The 25275-nt window shown below is 42.0% G+C and overlaps 1 protein-coding gene and 1 pseudogene across 2 annotated transcripts in view; both read right to left on the reverse strand.

Moving 5' to 3' along the window:
- The window catches only part of LOC130277036 (ADP-ribose glycohydrolase MACROD1-like), a 656083-nt gene that overhangs the window by 166458 nt on the left and 464350 nt on the right, over window positions 1-25275 (reverse strand). The window lies entirely within an intron of this gene.
- LOC130278354 (U2 spliceosomal RNA) lies at window positions 8429-8535 on the reverse strand (annotated as a pseudogene).

Raw genomic sequence — 25275 nt, forward strand, 5'->3', positions numbered from 1 at the left:
TATCACAAAAAGGCCCGCCCGCAAGGTCTCAGTCGCCGCACCAATCCGAAAAGAATGTGTTCTGAACTCGGATGCAGGTGCACTGATGCACACCAGACAATGCTTAAACAGTGCCTGAAATTGATACCATGTCAGGAGGGTACCATCAGCGTGTGCGGAAAAAATGAGCGCCCGACAACCGAACCGTCAAATACCCCATAACTGAGCGAACCCACGCACCTTGACGAACCTGGTCAGTTTTTGACCGTCGGATCCACAGCTGCAACACATTATTAGAACATTAAACATCTTCAAATAACCCACTGGTACCCAACTTGGATGCCGGCACCAGCTCCCCAATGCGCAAAGTCCCAAAAAATGCCTAACAAAATGCAGCCGAGTATAGGGCTGACTCGAAAGCTGAGGCGCAACATCTAACCGTGGCCTGCAAAGGCGAAACTAACAATGGGTACAACACGGGCCTGCCCTGTTCCCTCCTGATATGCGTGTGCTGCCAGCCCTTTAAGGACTGCTAAATCAAGAAATGCTTGATAACATCCTCCCAACCCAGCAACTTAAAATTTAAGCCAACACCCGACAGCCTGCGCCGCGCTTCCAAAGCAGAGACATTCGCAGTGTGCAGGGATAATAAGTAATCCACCGTAACTGCTCCTCCACGCTCACCGCCACACCGCGCCCAGCAACCATCGCACACCACTCATTCAACGCCTTACCATGTCCTGACCAAGTGGACGCCGCCACCGAAGATTTAATCAAGGGCATCAATCTTCTGTCACTAGGCCCCATACCAATGGCGGGAAGGATAGGCCCTCCAACTCCGCAGCTGGGCACAGTCTCCGAACTTCCTTAAACTGAAAACGTGAAAGTCAGCAATAACGTTGTCCACCCCCAGAACATGCCAAGCCCTGAACCAAATATTCAATTCTAAGCACCTTAGGGCCAGGTGCCGCAGGAGGACAAACCATTAATGTAGTGCACCACACTCGCATTGTCAGTCCAAAAACAAACACGTTGATTCACAAAGCGGCGGCCCCAAAACTCAAGCACCACAACAATAGGGAACAATTCCAACAAGGTCAAGTTCCGACGCCAACCACGCTCCCGCCACTCCAGAGGCCAAGCCAAGCACCACTCGCCAGCAAAAAATGCCCCAAAACCAAAAACCCCAGACGCATCCGTAAACAGCTTAAGTTCCCCACTTCAGACCTCCGCAGTCTGCCAACAGGTATGGCCATTGTACTCCCAAATGAACTCCCTCCACACCTCCAACAAAATCAGACCGCATGCACCTCATAATGCAAATGCGGTGGCCAGGGCGGGAAGCTCCCTTCGTTGCCAAGGACAGCCGCCTCGAGAACACCCGTCCCATCGGCATCACCCGACAGGCAGAAACCAAATGTCCCAACAAAACCTGCATCTGGGGGAGCGTAACCTTCTGCACCTCACAAAAACACTCCACCTACTGTAACAAACACTCCAACTTTTCAGACGGCAATCGAAAAACCATGGCAACTGAATCAATCTCCACTCCCATAACCGTGGCAGGACCCTTTGTCTTTTCTGCCGACAACGGAACACCAAAGCGTGGCATCAAAAAACGGAATGAGTCCAACAAAAAACGACACCATGAGGAACCTGCCGGGGCCACAAACAAAGTTCATCCAAATAGAGAATAATAGAGGTGCTGCCCGTTACAAATTGCACCGCCCAATCCACTTTCGAATGCCATCATTCACCAAGGCGAATGAGCTGAAACTTACCGGCCTCCTTCTTGGAAACCACACCCAAAGGGGATACCCTAAAGCTTGAAAAAGGAGGAGAAACAAACGGGACCATAAAACGCCCCAAAGCCACCTCCTTACCAATTTTTTCCCTCAACACATCAGAGTGCTCCCTGGCGGATTTTAAATTGCATGGGTACTCCTCCCCTACCAAACCCAACACAAACAGAATGAAAAAAACAGCCGTAAAACCTTCCCACAACACCACCGCCCCTTCCCTATTGGGGTACTGCTCTAACAATGCTCTAACATCACCCACCGTCGTCCTTCCCTTCAGCCGCGACCGTAGGCCACCCTGGCTGCTTGGGGACTCATGCTTGTACTTGCACAAGCTGAGGAACCTACAGTGCCCCTCATTGTTAAGCCAAAAGGCGCCGGGTCGACACACTGCTACTGATCCCGTAGCCCTGGATTAACCAGCGGCCCCGGACTGAAAGGATGGCCCTCTCTGGGCCATCATCAAGCAGAACCATACATCAGTTGCCTCTACCCCCCCCCCCCCCAGCCCACCTACGGTGTCAATGCCAGACGGCGACAAAATTCCTCATCATAACGCCACCAGTCCATACCCCCATGAGCCTTATAGGCATTGTACACCGAATCCATATACATGAAAAGCTCCGAACACCGTTCTGGATGCTTCTCGCCCATAATGCAACCCAAACCAGAGAATGCCTGCAACCAATTCCCCATCATCTTAGCCACCCCCGGCCGAGCAGGGAAAGACTTCTCAGGCTGAGGCCTACAATCCTTGTCAATGGTGTGCTGATCCACCGAAACAAGGGACCACAAGTCCACATACCGGTTTCCCCATATATTTTCCTTCACCGCTTCCTCCACATGCAGCCCCAAAGGACTAATGCCACAAAAGAATGCTTCCGTGTGGACACCAGCCCTTACAGGGGACACCTTCGTAACCATGGTTGAAGCGCCAGGCTGCTGACCTTCCAATCTAGCTAGCACTGCCTTAAGGGTGGGCAACAACTCAGCTGCCCCCAACCCTGCATTACCCCAAACCCCAGCAAAACTAAACTCACCTGTCAGCACAGGAACTCCCGCAGAAGATGATGAGGGTCCACCGGAGGACGTAGTAGGAACCTGCTCCACAATCTCCACCGGCCCAGGAACCGCAACCGCGCAGGGCCGACTGCCCCCGCGGGAGGACATCTTTGATGACCTGGACCGAGGCAGTCTCTCCGCCTTTCTGTGGGATCTCCTATCTGGGCTGGCGGAGCTCCAGGAACTCTTTCCTGAAGATGATGGTGACCGCCAGCGGGAGGACCTGGACCTGCGGGATCTGTCCCTGCTCCTGGATTCCCGGCGGTAACATCTGCGGTACCCCCTTGAAGACCCAGTGGTCCTGCTCCGCCAGGATGACGATCTGGGATGGCGCCTACGGGAATACCGCTCAGACCTGGAAGCTGCACAGTCACACGGTTGCTGCCTGATGGGCCGCATGCTATCATTAAACAGCAGGGGGGGCTAACTGTGACTGGGGAGGTGGCAGCATGACCTAGCTGTCCCCCATACACTCGCTCTTCCTCAAAAGGGGGGAGGGGGTCAGTACTGGGGCCCTCCAGAGGACCAATCCGACTCGGCTGATGCCAAGCAACACCAGCCACAGGCAAAGCAGGGGGACCTAACATAGCAGGGGGGGGGGGGGTGCAAGGCACCTCATCAGCCGATGAGGATGCCTGGGACTGCTGGGAAACTCTGGCACCCATACTTGCACTGTCCCTACCTCTGTCCCTTTGAAGTGAAGAAGTGAGTGGAGCAAAGATGTAATAACGCACACAACCTGAATACATGTGTGTGCGGTTTTTAGAAGAAATTAGCTCTGGATAATCCCTTTAAGGCAACTGTTCTATGGACATTAAAGGTGGTCATACACACTAATTTAAAGTTGTTAAAGGGGTTGTACAGTGGAAGAACACTTATCCCCTATAAATATGATAGACCATAAGTATCTGATTATGGGGTGGGGGGGAGGGGTTTGCCGCTGGGACCCCCCTGCGATCTCCTGAATAGGACCCCGGCTGTCTGAGAGGAATACATGTTGCAGCCAACAAACGCTATATTCATTTTTATTGGAGCACCTGAGATGCCCGCGTTCAGCACTCAGGTCTCTTTGGTGCTCCCATAGAGAATGAATGGAGCACATGCTCCTCTCAGAGAGCAGGGGTCCTGTTTAGGAGATTGCAAGGGGGTCCCAGCAGTTGGATAAGGCACATTGTAGTGTCAGGGTCTGGGCCCACAGTTGAGCCTTAGGTACTTAGTCCAACCTTTACTAATGGATGTCTACAGTGGATCTTCATTCTGTGAAAACAGACACCCACTATTTTGCAGAAATGCTGGTTGTACTTATTTGTAAGGTGCTATTTGCCCTTCTGTTACTATAATTTCTCCAATAAAGATGGGCATTAGACCATAAGACTGGATGAAGGCAAATGGTAAATCTGTAACATCTTTTATGTGCCTCTTATCTTAGGGCCCCTTAAATTACACTCCTGAAATAGACAAAAAGAGAAGATAAGTATTTATAATTGTTTCTATTTTGTTTATGGAACAGTCAAAGAGAACCAGGTGAGAAAATTGACTGCTGGTGCTGCTGAGTCATTGACTGCTGGTGCGTTCCTATAAAGAGTGAAAAGTTCACAAACATCTGAAAAAAGTATAAAATAAAAACTGCAACAAAGAACAAAAGGAAAAAAACTTTCATAACATTGGTAGACTAATAAATGTGTTTTGAAAGAACCTATGGAATAAGTATTAGGCAATTCTGAATGTGGCTACAGTTATATAAAAGCAGTAATACTCAGAAGGTAGCCAGACATCCCGGATAAAAAGCAGCAAACATTAATATAGGGGAGAATGTACAGCAAAATTGATACCTGATCATAAATACATCATCTAAATTTCATAAACTATCAAGCTGAATTTCACTTGTGGATCAAACTGTGAGCTCTGGACTTGAGAATACAAAAATGCTTCACATAGCAGGGACTCCGATTACTTATGTAAATATATAAATGTCAACAAGCCGATCTGGAACAGCTCTGAAATCTAGACAATCGATGTAGAGAGGCGAACGCAGGTGCCTGGGGGTAGTAATGGGTTAATTATCTCTCCACATGGTTGCATTTTCCAACACTTCAGACTGCACCTCATTCCCCTCTTTCAATACGCATCTCTATTTCTACCATTGCATTTTCTATTTTCCTCTTTAGGCTGCCATCATCTGTATTGTTATTCTAAGCAAGGTCTGCTCTCTCTGATCTGATATTGCCGCATTAAGATGCGGAGAAGGGGATTTGGGACAGACAGAATGCTCTGCATGTCAGGAAGAAGGCAGAAAAGGTGGGAGGGTTTAGTGGTAGCGAAAAACAAACTCCCCAGTCAGGAGGGAGAAAAGATGCTGAACTCCCTGAGGTAGCCCAACTGTGGGAATGACATAATACCAATGGCTAGCTTAGTAAGTGCCTCTTCACAATAAAATGTCTAAAATAGTGGTAAATGAAATATAGGTTTCATTTTATTACTAGATTTAAATTACACACACACAAACGTTTAAAAAGGCCAATTTTTCTAGAGTCCATTTTCCCAAGATTAAGTAAACAAGAGTGAGTGAAAAAAAGATAAGTAATGCTTCCTAAAATGCACTATTTTTAAAAGATTTTTTCTACAAATCATTAATTTAAAAGGGGTTATCCAGGAAAAAACTTTTTCTTATATATCAACTGGCTCCAGAAAGTTAAACAGATTTGTAAATTACTTCTATTAAAAAATCTTCATCCTTTCAGTACTTATGAGCTGCTGAAGTTGAGTTGTTCTTTTCTGTCTAAGTGCTCTCTGATGACATGTGTCTCGGGAACTGCCCAGTTTAGAAGCAAATCCCCATAGCAAACCTCTTCTACTCTGTGCAGTTCCCGAGACAAGCAGAGATGTCAGCAGAGAGCACTGTTGCCAGAGAGAAAAGAACACCTCAACTTCAGCAGCTGATAATTATTGTAAAGATTAAGATTTTTTAATAGAAGTAATTTACAAATCTGTTTACATTTCTGGAGGCAGTTGATTAAAAAATAAATAAATAAAGTTTTTCCCTGGAATACCCCTTTAATAAGCTGACCTGAGCATTACAATAAAGACAAATTCACAGACAAGTTCATATTTGCTTTGAAGGCTCCATTAACAGCATCTGCTGTAGATTCCATTGTATTTTATTAGGAGAATAGAGCTACATGCAGTGCAATTTTTCACATACCAATGGTGGACCTCATTTTTTGAAGAGACTGCAACACTTGTGCAAAATCCACAGCCTCTTTAATGTTTACCATTCAAGTCAATGGGACACTGCTTCAGTTTCTTGCACTGTCGATACAAATAGTTAGACATTTGAAAGGACAAGTGCTGGTAAACACTGAAGAGGCTGCAATACCTTGGTCTCTTCAAACTGATTGGCGGGGTGCCAGCAGTCGACGTCACAATCAAAAATTGACTGCCTACTAGGGGATGCTTTACTTATATAATAATGTATTGCAGAACGGGACCCTTCAAATAGTGATGTCAGCAAGCAAGCAGACCCACACAGCCAGGTGTCACAGTTCTGTAGTCTTACAGCAATAACTTCCACTTGCCGCATGCAGTATAACAGAAACTTAGATGTCCTTTACATCAGGTTCTTCACATAAACTTCTGAGCTTCTCATCAAAAACTTGGCACATACAGTCCCAAAGCCAGTCTTTTTAGGTGCAGTGAATACGTATCCAACATACCATAGACAAGCTGATCTGCCGTAGAGCAACTCCTCTCTGCGGCTCTATGGCAGTGCTTACACACCTGTGAGACCAGGTTTAGGAATCCAACATACACACCGGAACTGGAGTATGGGAGTGAATTAATTATTTCTTTTAAGCAAATTTTATTAGCATCAAATAAAGAAAGTGTACAGCCATGAGTGATGCACAAAATAATACAGATAAAAAATGAGATTGAGAGCTATCTGTGCATTGGTGCACTATGTAACAATATGTCTGGACAGTAATGCCATAGTAAAGCATAGGAGATAATTTGCGTACAAATCAGAAGGTAAAACTTACAACCAAAGCAACATACAAAGTAACCCAAATAACCAGAACCACAGCCATCTAAGTCTAAGAAATCTTAAGAATTCCCAAAGTTCTTTAAGACAATACCACTCAGTATGGCGACATTGAGTTATAAGGGTGTCTTGCTCTGACTGTGATAAGCCTCTCTATAAATTTTTAAGTAGCAAAGAACTGTTTGGTGGACTTTGTAGGGAAGCGTAGAGTGTCTAGGCTGTCAAAGAACAAAAAATATTTAAAAGTATTTAGGATTTCTGTAAGCGAGGGACAGTCTGCTGTAGCCAGTGTCGGATAATACACTTGGTCAAAGCCAAAAGCGCTAAGTGTACCCCTTTGGTTGCCACCACTCCACATTTAGGGTCATCAACAGAGAGAGGAATGTAGTGAAATCTACACATAGAGGGGGTCATTGGAAATGCAATATCCCAGGTTTGTTCAATAAAAGAGGTCACCATTTGCCACACCTCTCCCACCTTTGGACATGGCTACAGACCATGTAGTAGGTCTGCTTTTGGTAGGTCGCATATGGGAAAGGAGCACAAATAATGAGTCAAAGCTACTCTATAAGAGAAATGAAAAACATAGTTACATAGTTCATAAGGTTGAAAAAAAGAGTCCATCAAGTTTAACCTATAACCCTAATGAGTCCCTACTGAGTTGATCCAGAGGAAGGCAAAAAAAACTCATACTAGAGGCAAAAATTATTTCCCGAATATGGCAGTCAGAATAAATCCCTGGATCAATGTTCTGTCCCTATAAATCTAGTATTCATAACCAGCAATGTTATTATTCTCCAAAAATGCATCCAGGCCCCTTTTGGAACTCTTTTACAGAGTTCAACATGACCTCCTCCTCCGGGAGAGATTTCCACAGTCTGCGCTGGTGTATAAACCTTTTTTACTCTAACCGTAGAGGATGCCCCCTTGTTATAGATACAGTCCTGGGTATAAATAGGTCATGGGAGAGAACTCTGTACTGCTCCCTGATATATTTATAAACTGCTTTTCTCTCCAGCTCTTGTTTATAATAGACATGTGAGCTCTGAGTAGACCGGACATCAATTTATCTCTTTTTTTTTATTAAGAGTCGAGGAGTACCCAGGGTTTTTGCAGAGAGGTGCGGAACCTAATGGCCGCAGACACCTCCCCTAGACCGCTAGGAGAGACACCCAGAAGGGCTTCCACATTCTAACAATCCTGTGGACACAAAGCACGCAAAAAGTGACAAAAGAAATAAATAAGTGAATGTGTGCAGATATACTGCCCGAACATCCAGCCGGATCTATAAAAATTTCCCTGATCCTAGCCAGAAGGCAGTGAATCAAGAGGTGAGTGCCACAAGGTGAAGAGTTAATGGTACCAGTGCTTCCACTCAGTGAGCCAATACTCCCAGTGAGTTTCGGCACTCGGGGGTCAGCACTCCCCGAGGCACTAAAGTACCTTGGTTCTAGACCCTCTCAGCCTCATGGCGAGACCCGGAGGGAAACAGATCACATCGGGGCAGCTGTCGAGCTGATTTCTCAGAACCAGCCCCAGAACACCCTGGTACACCTGCCTCCTCCATGCAGCATCCATCCTACATCAGTGCCCCTATTCTAACACTGATAAGAACAGATACTACACTTGATCTTAGCCAAAAGGCCGAGAAGCGATCAAATCTCTTACCAGGTATTCCCCTAGGTCAGTGTCACAGTGAGTAAACTGCACATTGGCAACTCCTTGTAAGTATCTGTCCATAATGAGCCTTGATGATCTATTGGGGTCATAGGGAAGTCATAAAACAGTCCCTTTTTTTTCTAAGTCCGCAAATTTGCAGCCCATTGAGTTGCAAAATGAGTGGAGTTGGGTGTATTGGAAAAGATGAGAGGGGGATAGCTGGAATCTCACCCTTAGATCAACCCCGGAGACAGCAGATCTCTCGATATCGCTAGTAAGATCTCCTATTCCTCTTATTGAGTGCTTACACCAAATTGCATATAATTTGTTCTGGCGCCCTTGTGGGAAGAAGGGAAAAATCACACAGTGGTATATGTTTGGAGAGAGAGAAAGAGAGCAGATAAATCTTTCTGATTGCTTTCCAATCTCCTATGGTGTCCATGAGCACCAGGCTAGATCTTACAGTACATGGACGGCCTTTATACTTGGTGTGTAACAGGGCTAAAAGGGACTGCGGTGCTGCAAGGTGACTCTCCAATGGTAGATTGGAAAACCATTCAGTATCTAGAAGACAGTCTCTAATATGGCAAAAAAAACTAAAAAAAACTAAGAGAAATCTGTACCCAAACTCCAGTCTTATGTCACTGGGGCAAGAAGCCTCAGTGATACATACCTCCCATCCTCCATTTTACCAGCTGCTTGCAAACAATATCTTCTTTTCACAGTATTGAATATTAAATTAAATGTATGGATCCTCTATCAATACAGTACATGTGTATATCCACTTATAATTACATTGTAACTGTTATCATTTTACACACAGTACTGTATATATGACAAATATGGGTTGATTCACAAATAAACTATTAAACCATAAGAAATAGACCCTAGTGGTTGACTAACTCCAAATGGGTTATCCTTTACAAGATTAGATACTATGCCAGGATCATCTGGTGGGGAAATCCAATCATGTTTTCTTTCATGTAGAATGGACTGTTCAGCTATTCAAGGAAAAAAAAAACTTTAAATGCACTGAAACTAAGAACGGATAGACAAACACAAATATACAGTGCACCTAAAGGTAGAAAAAGTATGGGAGGAGATGGAAAACTTCTACATCCCTGCTCTGTCCCCCATGCCATCAATATATACTAGTTTCAAGGAGTAAAACACTGCCATAATGCAATATGCAGTACGCATAAACTTATAACTTAAGAAATTGCGGCAGATAATCATACATAAATACGTATAAACTTTATTGAATCAGATTAAAATTGTGTATCACATTACTACATATATGTACATAAAAAAGAGAGACAAATCGCAACTGGAACACAAGGTGCGACAGTGGTTGGGCAGAAAAAATGTGCAAGGAAACACACACAAATGGGGGAATTTATCAAAACCTGTCCAGAGGAAAAGTTGCCCAGTTGCTCATAGCAACCAATCAGCTCGCTTCTTTCATTTTTAACAAGGCCTCTGTAAAATGAAAGAAGCAATTGGATTGGTTGCTATGGGCAACTTTTCCTCTGGACAGGTTTTGATAAATCTCCCCTAAAGTGTGATGCTATCCAAAAAATCGAGGAAATGCTCACATGTAGTATGGGGTATAGACAATTGGCAGCTGAAAGTGACAAACATAAATTACATGTGCAAAAGGTTACAAAAATAGCAGCAGCAATAGTAGACAATACCCACATGTAGCAACAGCAGCAGGACCATACCAACTGAACAACCACCCCTACAGCTGTTTTGGAACACCTTCCTTCTTCCAGGGGTGTCACACATTGGTTACAGGACAGTTTTTTTATAAGCCATATCCAATCAAAAGAGAAAACAAACCTAACACACCTGAATGTAAGCAAGACCATATGCATGAACATGAGTAATAGCACTGGACCTGGTCCCGCCTCCCAGAGCAGCGTCATGTGACCTGTCAGCTGACCGAACATTCAGACCACATTGAGACGTCACACCTGGGGTGGACACAGGTGAACGGAGCTTGTATGCGTCACAGATATTCACTTTTCTTTCCCTCCTCACTCGCTATCTTCTAATGATTTATGATGCCGGCTGGTCAGGAATTCTAACACTAGAAGGTGCTGGTGTAATATACTTTGCTCCAATGTGTAGGGTGCAAGCTTTGTTCACCATCCTGTGTCTGCCCCAGGTGCGAAGTCTCAATGTGGTCTGAATGTGCGGTCAGCTGACCGGTCACATGACGCTACTTCGGGACCGCCATTACTCATGTTCTCCAATCTTCTCCCATAGAAAGAAAAAGTAGAAAGGTATGAGAGGCCTTCCCACATTTTCATGTATTCCTAGACAGTGAGGAAAATAAAGCCCTGGAGACACGCCCTAAAGCCACTACTGATACCAACTGGGCTGAGCCACTCTGGGAATAAAAGCAACCTCATCTTGTTTTATTTTGTGATTCCCATAATCTGTGCATTTTTGCAGTTTGGTCTCCAGATGACATGAGCTGCCTTCTACTGATGACATGAGCTGCACCCCAAATTAAAGAGGTACTCTGGTGCTAAATAAATATATATATATATATATATATATATATATATATATATATATATATTATTATTATTATTATTATTTATTTTTATTTTTTTAAATCAACTGGTGCCAGAAAGTTACACAGATTTGTACTTGCCACAGCAGCGTGCACCCGTATATTGGGTTTAGGTGCTGGCTACATTTTTGTTTTATTTTGTTTTTGCTGTGCAATGTGGGGGGAGTGGCTCCCTCTGTAGTCTTGCATCCCCTCCCCTATTTCACAGGAGGTTGTTTTAGGTTGTTAGTGGATCCAGCATGTCGCCCAGCCTGAGGTGAGTGAATGTTAGGGTCCCATCCTATATGAGGCCACCTCCACGTGGTGGATGGGGGGGGGTACACGTTTTGATCAAAAAGTGGGCTGAGCCTCCATTTTGTTGACCAAGTGTGCTGCTGCCATTTTCTTTTTTTCACTTGTCTTGTACATGCCACAGCAGCGTGCACCCGTGTATTGGGTTTAGGTGCTGGCTACATTTTTGTTTTATTTTGTTTTTGCTACACAGATTTGTACATTACTTCTATTGAAAAATCTAACTAATTCCAGTACATATCAGCTGCTTTATACTATAGAGGAAGTTCTTTTCATTTTGAATTTATTTCTATCTGACCACAGTGCTCTCTGCTGACACCTCTCTCTGTCCATGTCAGGAACTGTCCAGAGCAGGAGAGGCTTGCTTTGGGGATTTGCTCCTGCTCTGGACAGTTCCGAAGTGTTAGCAAAGAGCACTTCAGTTGGATAGAAAATAAATGGAAAAAAAAAGAACTTCCTCTGTAGTATACAGCAGCTGATCAGTACTGGAAAGATTTTAAGATTTTTAAATAGAAATAATTTACAAAATCGGTTTAACTTTCTAGCAACAGTTGATTTAAAAAAATAAATTACCCCTTTGAAGGTACTTGAATGATGACCCCCAGTTTGCAGCAGATGAACTCTGTTTGCATCTAGAATTGAGTAGAATCAACCTACTTGTTTTCTGATTGAGATAGCCACAGTCTGTTGGGTAAAGTTATCCCTTCTCTTCCTTTGCCCAACTCTCAGGCTGCTTTTATGCTTGGTAGGGAGGCTAGGGTCTTTAAGAGGTTTTCCAGGGAAAACCCATTGATGACCTGTCCACAGTATAGGCCATTAGTAGTCAACCATCTGGGTACCAACACTCGGCAGGCCCACAGATCAGCTGCCCCGATGTAAGATATGTATGGGAGCTGGAAGTCTCAGGTCCATGAATTTTATAGTGGTGGCACTGGGTTACTGCAGAAGACCATTGACTTGGACAAACCATCAATGAGTTTTCCATGAAAATGGAATATATTGTGGAAAACACAATCTACTGGTACTACTGATAGGCCTTTCAACTGATGTACATGAAGCATTGGATAGGATTATATTCCTGTCCCTCAGCTTATCCATACAAAATTAATCCTTTTGATGTTTATATGTATCTTAGAACCTCTCCTACACAGAATCAGATCATATCCAGGCTTACATGTAACTAGAACAATTTAAAAGTGACATTTTATGCCACTCTTATTACAGTGTTTTTTTTTTGTTTGTTTGTTTTTTATCGTATCCTCTAATCTTCTTCCCCAACCTTTAAAAAATAGAAAGACTTGGGGCTCACTCCGTTCTATCCAATTTCAAAATGAATTGTCATAAATTGGAAGAGGCTGATTTGTTGGATGTCACACATCTAGCCGATATGTTGATCTGACTGAAGGAGTCCTTTTGTTTTTGACTGTCCTTAAATATTAAGTAATCTGACTTCAATGAGACCCACAAGAGATATTGAATAACATTTTTCCCACTACTGTTTCAGCTCAAATAAGATTTGCAGAGGAGGCAGAGTGGGACATTTACCTGGCAAGGTATACACAACATCATACAATTATTTCCCGCCTCATCAACTTTACTTTTCAGGCCCTTCCTGTAAGAATACCAGACAGATTTTCAAACTGTACCCCTGATGCTATATGACTATTGTGCAACAACATTTTTCAAAATTACATTCATTTTAAATTTGCCACCTAAATGCTTGGACAACGGCCATGTATAAAGAGACAAAGCTTCCCATTCCATCTCCACAACACCATCTCCAGCGTGAGACCCAGCATAATGTGGTTCTATGGCACAGAAACTGATGCTGTGGAGACGGAGATGGAGTGGAAAGTTTCCTCTCCTATTGCATAGTTATATGTGGCGTGGTGCACAGTGCTGAACAATAGTTATTTTTCATAATATTGAACACACTATTAGCAAGTGGTGAAAGGTACCTGGGATAGAGGTTAAAAAAAAAAAAGTTTAAAGCCACATAACTGCTTTAAGGGATTTTTATTCTCCGCTTCTTAGATGCATCTGGGTTCCAAATGGCATGTACTACAATCTTTTAGCATAAATCAGCCATTGGCTGTCCAGACATCCTGTAAAACATACTGTACTTTTGCAACAACTTAAAGGGGTATTCCGGCCTTAGACATCTTATCCCCTATCCAAAGGATAGAGGATAAGATGTCTGATTATGGGGGTCCCGCTGCTGGGACCCCCTGTGATCTCTGTGCAGCTCCCGGTATTCTGTGCCAAGCGCTGCTCCTGAGTTGGAGATGTGACCCCACAGCATGCCAACTTCATTCATGTCTATGAGAGGGGCGTGATGGCCCGTGATGGCCCTTTGGATAGGGGATAAGACGTTTAAGGCTGGAATACCCCTTTAAGGTCCACAGTTTGAATGCCTGGGATGTATATGCTTCTATTGGCTGCTGAGAAAAAGTGAAACTACAGCAGCCAGGGAGTGTGGGGGAACTATACTGCACCTAATGTGGGGGAACTGTACTGCCAACCTAATGTGAGGGAACTGTACTGCCAACCTAATGTGGGGGAACTGTACTGCCAACCTAATGTGGGGAAACTGTACTGCCAACCTAATGTGGGGGAAACTGTACCTCCAACCTAATGTGGGGGAAACTGTACTGCCAACCTAATGTGGGGGAAACTGTACTGCCAACCTAATGTGGGTGAACTTTACTTCACCTAATGCGGGGGAACTATACTGCACCTAATGCTGGGGAACTATACTGCACCTAATGCTGGGGAACTATACTGCACCTAATGCTGGGGAACTATACTGCACCTAATGCGAGGGAACTATACTGCACCTAATGTAATGGGAACTATACTGTACCTAATGTAGGGGGAACTATACTGCACCTAATGTGGGGAGAACTATACTGCACCTAATGTGGGGAGAACTATACTGCAATGAAGTGCTCCGTCTTCCAGGCAGCCTTAATCTGGCCCTGGTATCTGCAGAGGAGCCTCTTTTAAACCTGGATGTTTCCTGTCCCTACAGTGATGAGGGTGCGTCCTCCAGCATGGAAATTTCTATAATATCTATTAGTAAGTGACAGACACCCCCTCTTATAAAAGGATAGCTGCTCCTGAGGCTTACTGACATCTGTCTTTTACAAATACCCCTGCTAACTTTACCACAGGGAAATTGATCAACCAATAAGCAGCCCCTAGAGATCATCTTAGGGGTTCCCCGCAGTGTAACCTTCTGTGATAAGCTAGCTGCCAGGGGGACATTCTTATTGAGTTAGTTACTATCCAAATGGAAATATGAGAATATATCTAACAAATCTGTGGTATATTTTTTTTCCTTTTTCTCAGTTTTTACTCTTATTTATTTTTCAATATTCTTTAAGTAAGATCTCTACCTGCTGCTCATCTTCTACCGTGTGCTAATCTGAAACCCAAGGGAAACACCTCAGTGATCAGGAGAGTTGCATGACCTTCATTTCAGGGTGAAAAGATTCAATCTCACTATCTACAAGCTAGTGAACTTCAAATTATGGGAAGAGAGGTAAATGCAGCTGCAACTGTTGCCTTTGGCTGATACAACCCATTGCTTTTATCTGTCTCAGTCAGAGGTATCGCAAGAACACAAGTAACAACATTGGCCACTGACTGCTTACCCAAAATGTGAATGTAAACATTTGCTAAATAGAAAGAGAACATTTTCCCACAATGCGTTTTCATCTTTACTGCTAAAAGTAAATTGGGAATAATGTCTGACCTGCAGTGTGCCTTGGAGGACAATGTGAATTCAAGCTATGAATTGCTTTTTTACCTTAGAAAATAAATATAAAATAGCTAGATATAAATGGCTTGAAATGTTTTAAACAGTAAATGATAAAGAAACCTTTCCAGGATATTCAGGATAGATAATGTGCATATCAAGCCAGGGCCATAACAAATAAATAATTAAATAAAGCAGATCCCAATCTTTTGCAGCAGAAAAGCAATTTCCAGAGTGGCTAGGAGGTCACTTCGACAACACAAATTACCAGGTCTCACAGGTTAAGACAGAGGGACAGTTGACGCTGCTGAAGCAATCAGTAGTCTTGCAGTAATACTTTATCCTAGCCTCATATTGCTTGCATACAAAGGCAGCAAAAACATTCCTGGCTAGCACATCAATGGGTGGCTATTTGCTGTTGTGCAATCCAATGCCACAGGGAACAAATTTCTAACAGAATTTTGACAGCCATTTTATTTTCTGTTTCTTCTGGGTTCTGGGCACTGGCTACTGTTCAGTTCAGCTGCTGGAATAATATCTACCACTTCAAACAATCAATGTTATAATGAGCCATCTCCGCAGGCTCTTGTAGCATGAACTGTGAATGCCTGTGCCTAGTAAATTATTAAATATTGCACTGAAAGCGTTGAACATTCATCTAAGGCTCTGCTCACTGTTCACACTAACATTCAAAACTGGAAAGCATAATCCATGGAAACAAATGCTTTCCATTTCAATCTTCAGTCTTTAATGGTAAGACGGTGGAATATTAGATGTTTTCTTTTTTTTCTTTTTGTACAAGATAGAAAAGCACAGCAACCTGCAATATGTAAATTAATCCTAACAGGATGAGGCCCAAATGATGGCAACTGATTGTATTTGTCGTTTTTATTGCAATCAATGTGTCTTTAAATATAATTGAAGAGAAAGCCAGCATGAACATCGCTTAAAACTGGGTGCTTAAAGGGGTTTTCCGCGCTTCAAAAATGAAAAGCCTACCCTCAGTACAGACTAGAGATGAGCGAACTTACAGTAAATTTGATTTGTCACGAACTTCTCGGCTCGGCAGTTGATGACTTATCCTGCGTAAATTAGTTCAGCCTTCAGGTGCTCCGGTGGGCTGGAAAAGGTGGATACATTCCTAGGAAAGAGTCTCCTAGGACTGTATCCCCCTTATCCAGCCCACGGGAGCACCTGAAAGCTGAACTAATTTATGCAGGAAAAGTCATCAACTGCCGAGCCGAGAAGTTCGTGACGAATCAAATTTACTGTAAGTTCGCTCATCTCTAGTACAGACCATCCATATTAAATTGACAGAGGGAACCCTAGTGGCCAGCTGTTTAAAAAGGTTGTTTTCTGCCTGACCACAGTGCTCTCTGCTGACACCTCTGTCTGTGTCAGGAACTGTCCAGAGCAGGAAAGGTTTGCTATGGGGATATGCTCCTACTCTGGACAGTTCCTGTCATAGACAGAGGTGGCAGCAGAGAGCACTGTGGTCAGACAGAAAAGAAATATACAACTTCCTCTGCAGCATACTGCAGAAAGGAATACAGAAGAATGCTGAAACCTCTTTAGAGTTTACATTAACTGAAAACCATATGTAAATGCTGTACTAATTGTGGTGGTGCAAAATATTGCAGCACTGTCCCACATCCCACAAACAGCAGTGAGAGTCAGGTCATCACCAGTCTAATACTGATGGCCTATCCTGAGGATAGCCCAATAATTTTTACAAATTTGGGATATCCTCTTTAACCCCTTAATGTTATGTTCTGACTGAGTTCTGACTCGCTTTATATATGGCAGGTTCCAGCTGCTATCAGAATTCAGCACTCCCTGTCATTGACAGAAATCCCCAATTATTCCATTGGCATTTAAAAGGCTAAGTAACAGGTGCCACTCCTGACAGGTGCCCAATCAACACCCTCACCTCAGACAGGCTTTACCAGCAGTGTACTGATCTAACTGATCAATGTTTTGCAATAGCATAGCATTGATCAGTAAAAGCAATATTATAATGCTTATAAATGTCACCCCGAAAAGGGACCAAAAAAAGTTGAAAAAAATGTAAATCATTAAAAAGCTCCTCCCCTCATCTCATAAAAATTTTAATCACTGCCTTATTCCATGTTTTTCAAGCAACAAAATGTAAACAGAATAAAAAATAAACACTTGGTATTGCCACATGGGGATATGTCCTAACTTCTTAAGTATCACATAACTGGTCCTGCATAGTTAAAGGTGTACTCCGGTGGAAAACTTTTTTTTTTTTTTTTAAATCAACTGGTGCCAGAAAGTTAAACAGATTTGTAAATTACTTTTATTAAGAAAATCTTAATCCTTCCAGTACTTATTAGCTGCTGAATATTGCAGAGGAAATTATTTCTTTTTGGAACACAGAGCTGTCTGCTGAATTACACACACAGTGCTCTCTGCTGACATCTCTGTCCATCTTAAGAACTGTCCAGAGTAGGAGAAAATCCCCATAGCAAATATATGCTGCTCTGGACAGTTCCTAAAATAGACAGAGATGTCAGCAGAGAGCACTGTGCTCGTGATGTCAGCAGAGAGATCTGTGTTCCAAAAAGAAAATAATTTCCTCTGTAGTATTCAGCAGCTAATAAGTACTGGAAGGATTAAGATTTTTAATAGAAGTAATCTGTTTAACTTTTTGGCACCAGTTGACTTAAAAAAAAAAAATAAATAAGTGTTTCACCGGAGTACCCCTTTAACAGTATACAAAAGTAACAGAATACTAAAACTAAAATACTGGAATTGCAGATTTTTGGTCACCGGGTAATTAGAAAAAATGAATAAAAAGCTATCATAAGGTCATATCTACTCCAAAATAATACAGTTTAACTAAAGAGAGTAGAGTCACAGCGCCAAAAATGAGCCTCCACACAGCCCTGTAAACGGAAAAAAATTCCAGGAATGAGAAATATGCAATTTTAGGCATATTTTTTTCTTTAAAGTTCTGTTTTATTTTACTATTGTTAGATAGTGTGTGCCTCTGTAATCATACTGATCCAGAAAACAAAGATAACATGTAATGAAATAACATTAAAATGAAACCAAGATTAAAAAAAATAACATTAAAATGAAACCCCCAAAATCTGCAAAACTGCACTATTTTTTCAATTTCATCCAACATATAAAACATTTTTATTCAGTTTTGCAGTGTATATTATGGTAAAAATTAAAGGTGCCATTAAGTATAATTGGCCCTGCATAAAAACAAGCACTTATATGGCTCTGTAGATGGAAAATTAAAGACGTATGGCTATTATAAGGCAAAGAGGAAAAAACTCAAATGAAAAAATGAAAATTGGCCTGGTCAACTGCCTTTTTTATAATATAAAAAGACAAAAAGACAGGTGCGCTCCTAGTGCAGACAGTTTTATCGTTTTGGCTTCAATGGGGGGAGATTTATCAAAACCTGTGCAGAGGAAAACTTGCCCAGTTGCCCATAGCAACCAGATTGCTTCTTTCATTTTTCACAGGCCTTCATAAAAATGAAAGCAGCAAGCTGATTGGTTGCTATGGGCAACTGGGCAAGTTTTCCTCTGCACAGGTTTTGATAAATCTCCCCCAATGTGCGCAAAAAATGGGAGGCTTACCAGATAATGGCCCTCATTTACTATTCTAAACCTGACCTCTTGTCGGGTTTTTGTCGCATCTTTGTCTGCGCCATGTCGCAGACATCCTGCGCCAGTCTGCGACACGATGCAACATTTTTTCCCGACGGACCCGATGTGGATTCTCCCAAACCCGAAAAAGGGGCGTTACCTGACATTTCTTAGCTTTCCCACGTATTTATTAAGGTTTCCAACCCGAATTAGTTGAATTGTTGTGGATTTTTTCCCGACAGCTTAGAGGAGTTGGAAACCAAAACCAACAAAACCCACGTGCGACAAACAGGATGCAACATAATAATAAATACCAGGGGAAAAAGCAGTCGGGTAAGAAAGCAACATAGACTTACAACCCGATTTTCTTAGTAAATGAGGGCCAATGTTGTGCTTAGAGTACAACACCTCTGCAGGCATATAGAATCGCAAATGAAGTGGCGGTCAGCAGCCACGGTTTCCTTTCCAGGTCCCTATCGGTCGGCTGGATAATTGATGAGCAGTGGTGGATATAATCCAGGAAAAATAGGAATTACCATCGGGCGCTTCTCCTCCTAGGACATACATAGGCAGCAGTCCATGTAGGGTTAACAGAGTATCTTTATTTGCAACTCAAGTTTCGAGCTCGAAACTTGAGTTGCAAATAAAGATGCTCTGTTAACTCTACATGGACTGCTGCCTATATATGTCCTAGGAGGAGAAGCGCCCGATGGTAATTCCTATTTTTCCTGGATTATATCCACCACTGCTCAACTGCCTTTTTTAGGCTGGGTTTAAACTAACTTTGTCTTTGCTTACGTAAACAGGGTGACTTTTGAAGGCTAAATAACCCATTGGGAAATACATGAGACATTTATTTGGACCCTACGGGTCCCCAAATAAATACCGTGCTCTAATAACTTTTAGATTAGATTTTCTCAAAGATTCATAATAAACTCGTAGTCTGTTTTGGAAAATCCATTTATGTTCAAAATTTATGTTTCCTTACTCTGAGCAGAGATTGTCTCTCTTTCTCTAGGATCTCGCATAACATCCCAGTGATTTTAAAGGGAGCTTTGATCCATTTTCTTATAAGGTGGCACTATAAGGCCAGGTTCACACTACGGAGTATACGACTGGAATGCCATTTTGAAATTCTGCTTGGAAATTCAGAGTCTCATCATTGCTGGCAATGAGATTCAACTGCACAGTGCACACTACAAAGTTTTCAAGTCTGCGCGAGCTCGGAAGCACCAGATGGAAGTTTTCCTTCAAGAGCTTCTCAAGTGTGAACCCGGCCTAAGGGTACTAAACACTTGCTGCCAATTTTCCTACAGATTACAAGTGACTGTTGAGGCAGTAATCAGATTATCTTCAGGGGAAACTTCCATCAAAAAGTGATTGCTCAGGGGAAAAGCCCCTTTAATGTGTTATACAGAAAATGAAGGACTGCAAAAAAAAAAAAATGTTCACTTTGGAAACACTTTTAATTAGAAAAAAATTGGTCCAAAAAAGAGGCAGAGAGTTAGACAGAAATAACATGCAGCAACCATAATAAATTGGCCCCTATTTAAAAAAAAAAAAAAAAAAAAGCACCCCGTGGTCATATTAACTGACTTTGATGGCTGTTTGTAAAGTTTTAAATTATGTTTTTCTTAGAAGCTCAGATGCTATAGCATACACCCCTCCCTGCTCTGCATGTTTATTGTGCAAGGCTCTGTGCTGGAAGCTAAACCATGTATATCAGTCACGCAGGGCACAGAGGGGTGGAGGAGAGAGAGAAGGCGTGTATGATCCAGCTCAGCACCGTCTAAATGACAGTTGGGCTTTGAAGGAAGACATGATTTTATAACTTTACAAACAGACATCTGCTATAAAACCAGTATAATTTGTTTTATTTTCAATTCAGCTATCTGCCCATTTCTGCAGCTCTGAGCAGGATATATAGCAGACAGATTCCCTTTTAAAAAACACAAAAATATACAGTGTGAACATAGCCTAACAGTAGAGCAGCATAATGCAGAGTTATGCAAAATAGATGACCTAGCATTGTTATTTTATGCAGAATGCATAGATCTAAGACAGACATGTCAGGAGGGCGACCAGGTGCTCTTTACCTGTATATTAAACAACTTCACATAAACCATAAGTGCCTTAACCACAGGTGCCACTGAGAGAACTTTCATTTTACAGCAATACATCCAGCAAAGCAAACAGAATATAGACAGACATAAAATGTCTTTTGCAAACATGCAGCATCTTTTTTCTGTGTGTCTTGACATTACAGCTGTCTAACACAGATTGGACACTGGCAGACACATACAAAGCCCAAACAGTTCACTCAATAAATCTCAAGCTATCTTGTTTAGCTTAGTTGTGGACAGGAGGCAGATGAGCACAATTTATGAATAAAACAAGGCTGCCTGCTGTGCCTCATTTTACAAAACTGTTTGCTATATTACTATGAAATATGTTGACCAAAATAGGTCTATGGAGCAGATTTTGTAAATCGTGAAGATGTTTTATTTTTTATTAGAGTTAATATTGTCAAAATGTGTTCAAAACAAATACCTATACTAAATTCCTTTTTATTGTATCCCTACTATGTTGCCACTTGTTCCCCTATAAGAACATTTGTGTTTATTACTAATGTTGGGCAAGGGTTTCTTTAGCGACATCCAGTTTGTTCTGCTTTATAGTACCTAGTACAAAGTGTACAACCATGAAGGGGCTGTAGCACTTTGCCGTAAGAATTATATCTCACCCCAGAGTTTGATTCACCACTTACACCAATAAGTATTGCTTTATAATGCCCTCCATTTTGTTACTGTTTTTGAGAGTGTGAACAGTATCTACACTGTGTTTATGCAGTATGTGAGAGCCATAATAGTGGCTAGTCTCCGCCCAACTAGCTCGGGGACAACTGACATAAAAGAGAATGTTAAAAAAATGTCACTATGGAAAATTTGTATATAAATCCACTCAGGAATTTTGCTTGGAGATTCCACTGCATCTAGCATTGATGTGAATGAGTCTTCAATTTACCCATTAACATCACAAAATTTCAGCAGCAGAAAAATCCACCACAGAAATTTACCAGCAGAAAGAATGTAAGATGAAAAAACATGTTAATTGTTTCAGCAGAATTATGTGTGGATTGTCTTGGCATTAATGGTGATGGGTCTGCACAGTCATATTACTTGAGGATTTTGGCAGTGCCTGCTCACAGGGGATCTCCCACCATGAATATCTCTGGACAGAGATTCCATAGTGTGAACATAACTAATACACTGCCAAACAGTAGTATATCAGGCATTTGCTTTAATTGTAATTCCCTAATACACTGGTGTAGCTATAGGGTCCACTGCGTCACATCTGTGTAAGGTCGAGCACATAAGGATGCTACATAAGCAGCTGCTTGTTGCACTGTTTCTTTTGCAGTTTTTTTTTCAACACAGTTATTGTAATTCTGGCAAAACTTCAGCATTTAATCTGAGATTTTCGCAAGATCAGGAAAAACATGCCATTTTTACAATCTTTGGGGAATGCAGCAAAAATGGTGGAGTGTTGCTATGTTTATGAGTAAAGCGGCGAGTAAAGCATTTTACCACCTGTTTCGCCTGGCTGTAACTAACAATCAGAGGGTCTTTAAAGTAGGTTTTAGTGCTAACATGTCTGGGTGACAATGAAAATGTTATAACTTCATGCTTTCTTTTGAATCTATATCCACAGTGTCCCAACATTTTTAGGTATATTCTTTCCCTTCCTGCTCTGGTCTTGTAAATCATTTCTACAATTTATGTTACTAATGATTATAAAGCAAGGACGAAGAAATGTATTGGAGCCAAACACCTGAAGTCAGGATAACATGGGGCAAACACTCATGTTGCAAAGGCTTTCCAAAGGCCTTTTTCCAAATAAATAATCGCCAGGAAATAATGAGATGCCTCGGAAATGATGGGGACTATCCTCCTCTACCCTTTTCTGTGAATTATGAAACAGTAGGTATTTTAAAGCTCTCTCTGGTGTCGACATTGAACAGAATAAGGATACGGTATTTTGCACAGATATCTGAAATTGACTGTAATTTGTTTTCCAGTCTTAGAACTCTCACTTCCTCATCATGTAGGCGGTGCTGTCTGTTGCTTAGGATGACTTTCTTTTATATTTTGCTCTATAAAACCATAATATTTTCTTACTCAGTAAATGTAAAATGACAAACACACCAAACAAGATACTATGCACGTCTCCATTACAAGGCTCTATCCTGAAAGAGCTATTAAAGTGATGCCACAAAACTGCCTGTGTATATTTAATATATAACTAAAGTAAACAGCGATATTTATTATTCCCCCCTTCAGCTCACAGCACTGATGGCCATAATTGGGCGGCAGCAGCCTAAAGAACAACAATGCAGATTTGTTAATAATGTTTACTAATACCTCATGTTATCTTGATAATTTACGTGACTGGGGACGGATTAGTGTAAACTTGACAAAATGTATGACTGTGGCTCAGGCTGTCCACTAACAGGCACATTTTCAGATTTTCTAGTCTAGGTTTAGATTACCTATAACTTGGTTAACATCATGCCAAAATTTTGGTGCAAGTTTTGCACATTGATGCATTAATGCCTCAAGATCCCTTTCAGCAACAAGGTCACACCCTTTTATCACCATGACAACTTGTGGAGCAAAGTGCATAAAATGAGGATTGTAGGAACAAAAGTCCCTTGTCCCCAAAGTCCATGGAAGAATGCATCATTCACTATCCACGAGACATGTGGTTGCTCCATTTATACAATTGACCTCAATTCTTGTGATTGTTGGAGTCCCAGTGCTTGTTGGAGTCCCAGTGGTCAAACTCATCTAGGTATCCTCTATCCATTGGATAGGGAATAACATTTTAATAAAATGTTCATCTTTTAAGGTTAGGCAGCATGGGAACAGTGATCTGATCAATTATTTACTGAAAAAGTAGTGCCCTCTAACAAGTAGAAAGTGTGTTACTTCCTGTGACACCCCTTTAGGGTCAGCCCTTTATCTATTGGTCATCCATGGGTGCATTTACTCTTAAAAGTTGTATATAATACAGGGGTGTGGAAATTTTATAAAAAACTACTTGTCCACGGGACTAAAATGGAGCAAAATCTACTTGTCCCTCATGACGATCCACTTGTCCGGGCCAATTTTCGCTTTTACGCTCTCGTTTTTTTTCCTCCTCGCCCTACCATAACTACCTACTATAATGATACCTTTTAATTTTTCAATAACATATTCTCCGAACCAAATATATTATATACATATATATATTAAGGGAAGTGAAATTGAAATAGTGAAAGATAATTTAGCAGATTTGGTGATTTTTCTTTTCTGCGCCATTTACCTTGTGGTCAGATAACATGTTAGTTTTATACTTTAGGCCGCCGGATTACAGCAATACCAGATTTGTATCGTTTACATCATGTTTTACTAATTCTGGACTTTTTCAAAAAATTTTAATTGCCATTTTTTAACCCCTGTAGCTTTATTTTTTTTCCGCATACCAGGCTGTATGAGGGCTCATGTTTTGCGCCATAATCTGTTTTTTGTATCGGTACCATCTTGGTATTGATCTGGCTTTTTAATCGCTTTTTAACTTTTTTTTTCTGGGATATTATAAAAATTGCAAATCTGTGGTTTGGTATTTTTTTACATTTACTGTACGGGATACATAATGTTATATTTTCATAGGTCGTACAATTACGCACGAAGCGATACCAAATATGTTTATTTTTATTATGTTTGCATGTTTTTATATAGGAAAAGGGGGTGATTTGAACTTTTAACATGGAAGGGGTTAATGCAGTGGTCTTCAAACTGTGGCACTCCAGATATTGCAAAACTACAACTCCCAGCACGCCCGGACAGCCAACGGCTGTCCTGGCATGCTGGGAATTGTAGTTTTGTAACATCTGGAGGGGCACAGTTTGAAGACCACTAGGTTAATGTGTGTCTTTCAAACTTTTATTAAAACTTTTTTATTTTATTTAATTTATTTATTTGTTTACACTTTATTACACTTATATGAGGAATCATTAGATTCCTCAGACAGATGACTAGAGTTCTATTGAACTCTATTAATCTGTGTGCTCTGTGATCCATTGATAGAGCCTGGTCCAGCCAGGATCTATCAATGACAGAGCGGGACAGGAGGAAGCAGAGGTAAGCCCTCCGGCTACCTCCATAGTGGATCGCCCCCCTGCGATCGCGCTGCGGGGGGGGCGATCCACCCCACTAGCCCACCAGGGAGCATTCACATCTCCCTTTAGACGCCGCTGTCAGCTTTGACAGCGGCGATCTAAAGGGTTAATAGCCAGCCGCGGCGATCGCCGCATGCTGGCTATTAGCGGCGGCCCCCGGCTACTGAGAGTTTGGAGCGGGCAGTAATCCCGAGCCCGCTCCATACTCCCCTGTGAGCGCCGCATACAGTCTCGACGTGCAGAGGACGCAGGT

This window comes from Hyla sarda, chromosome 6, assembly GCF_029499605.1.
Source record: "Hyla sarda isolate aHylSar1 chromosome 6, aHylSar1.hap1, whole genome shotgun sequence".
NCBI lineage: Eukaryota > Metazoa > Chordata > Amphibia > Anura > Hylidae > Hyla > Hyla sarda.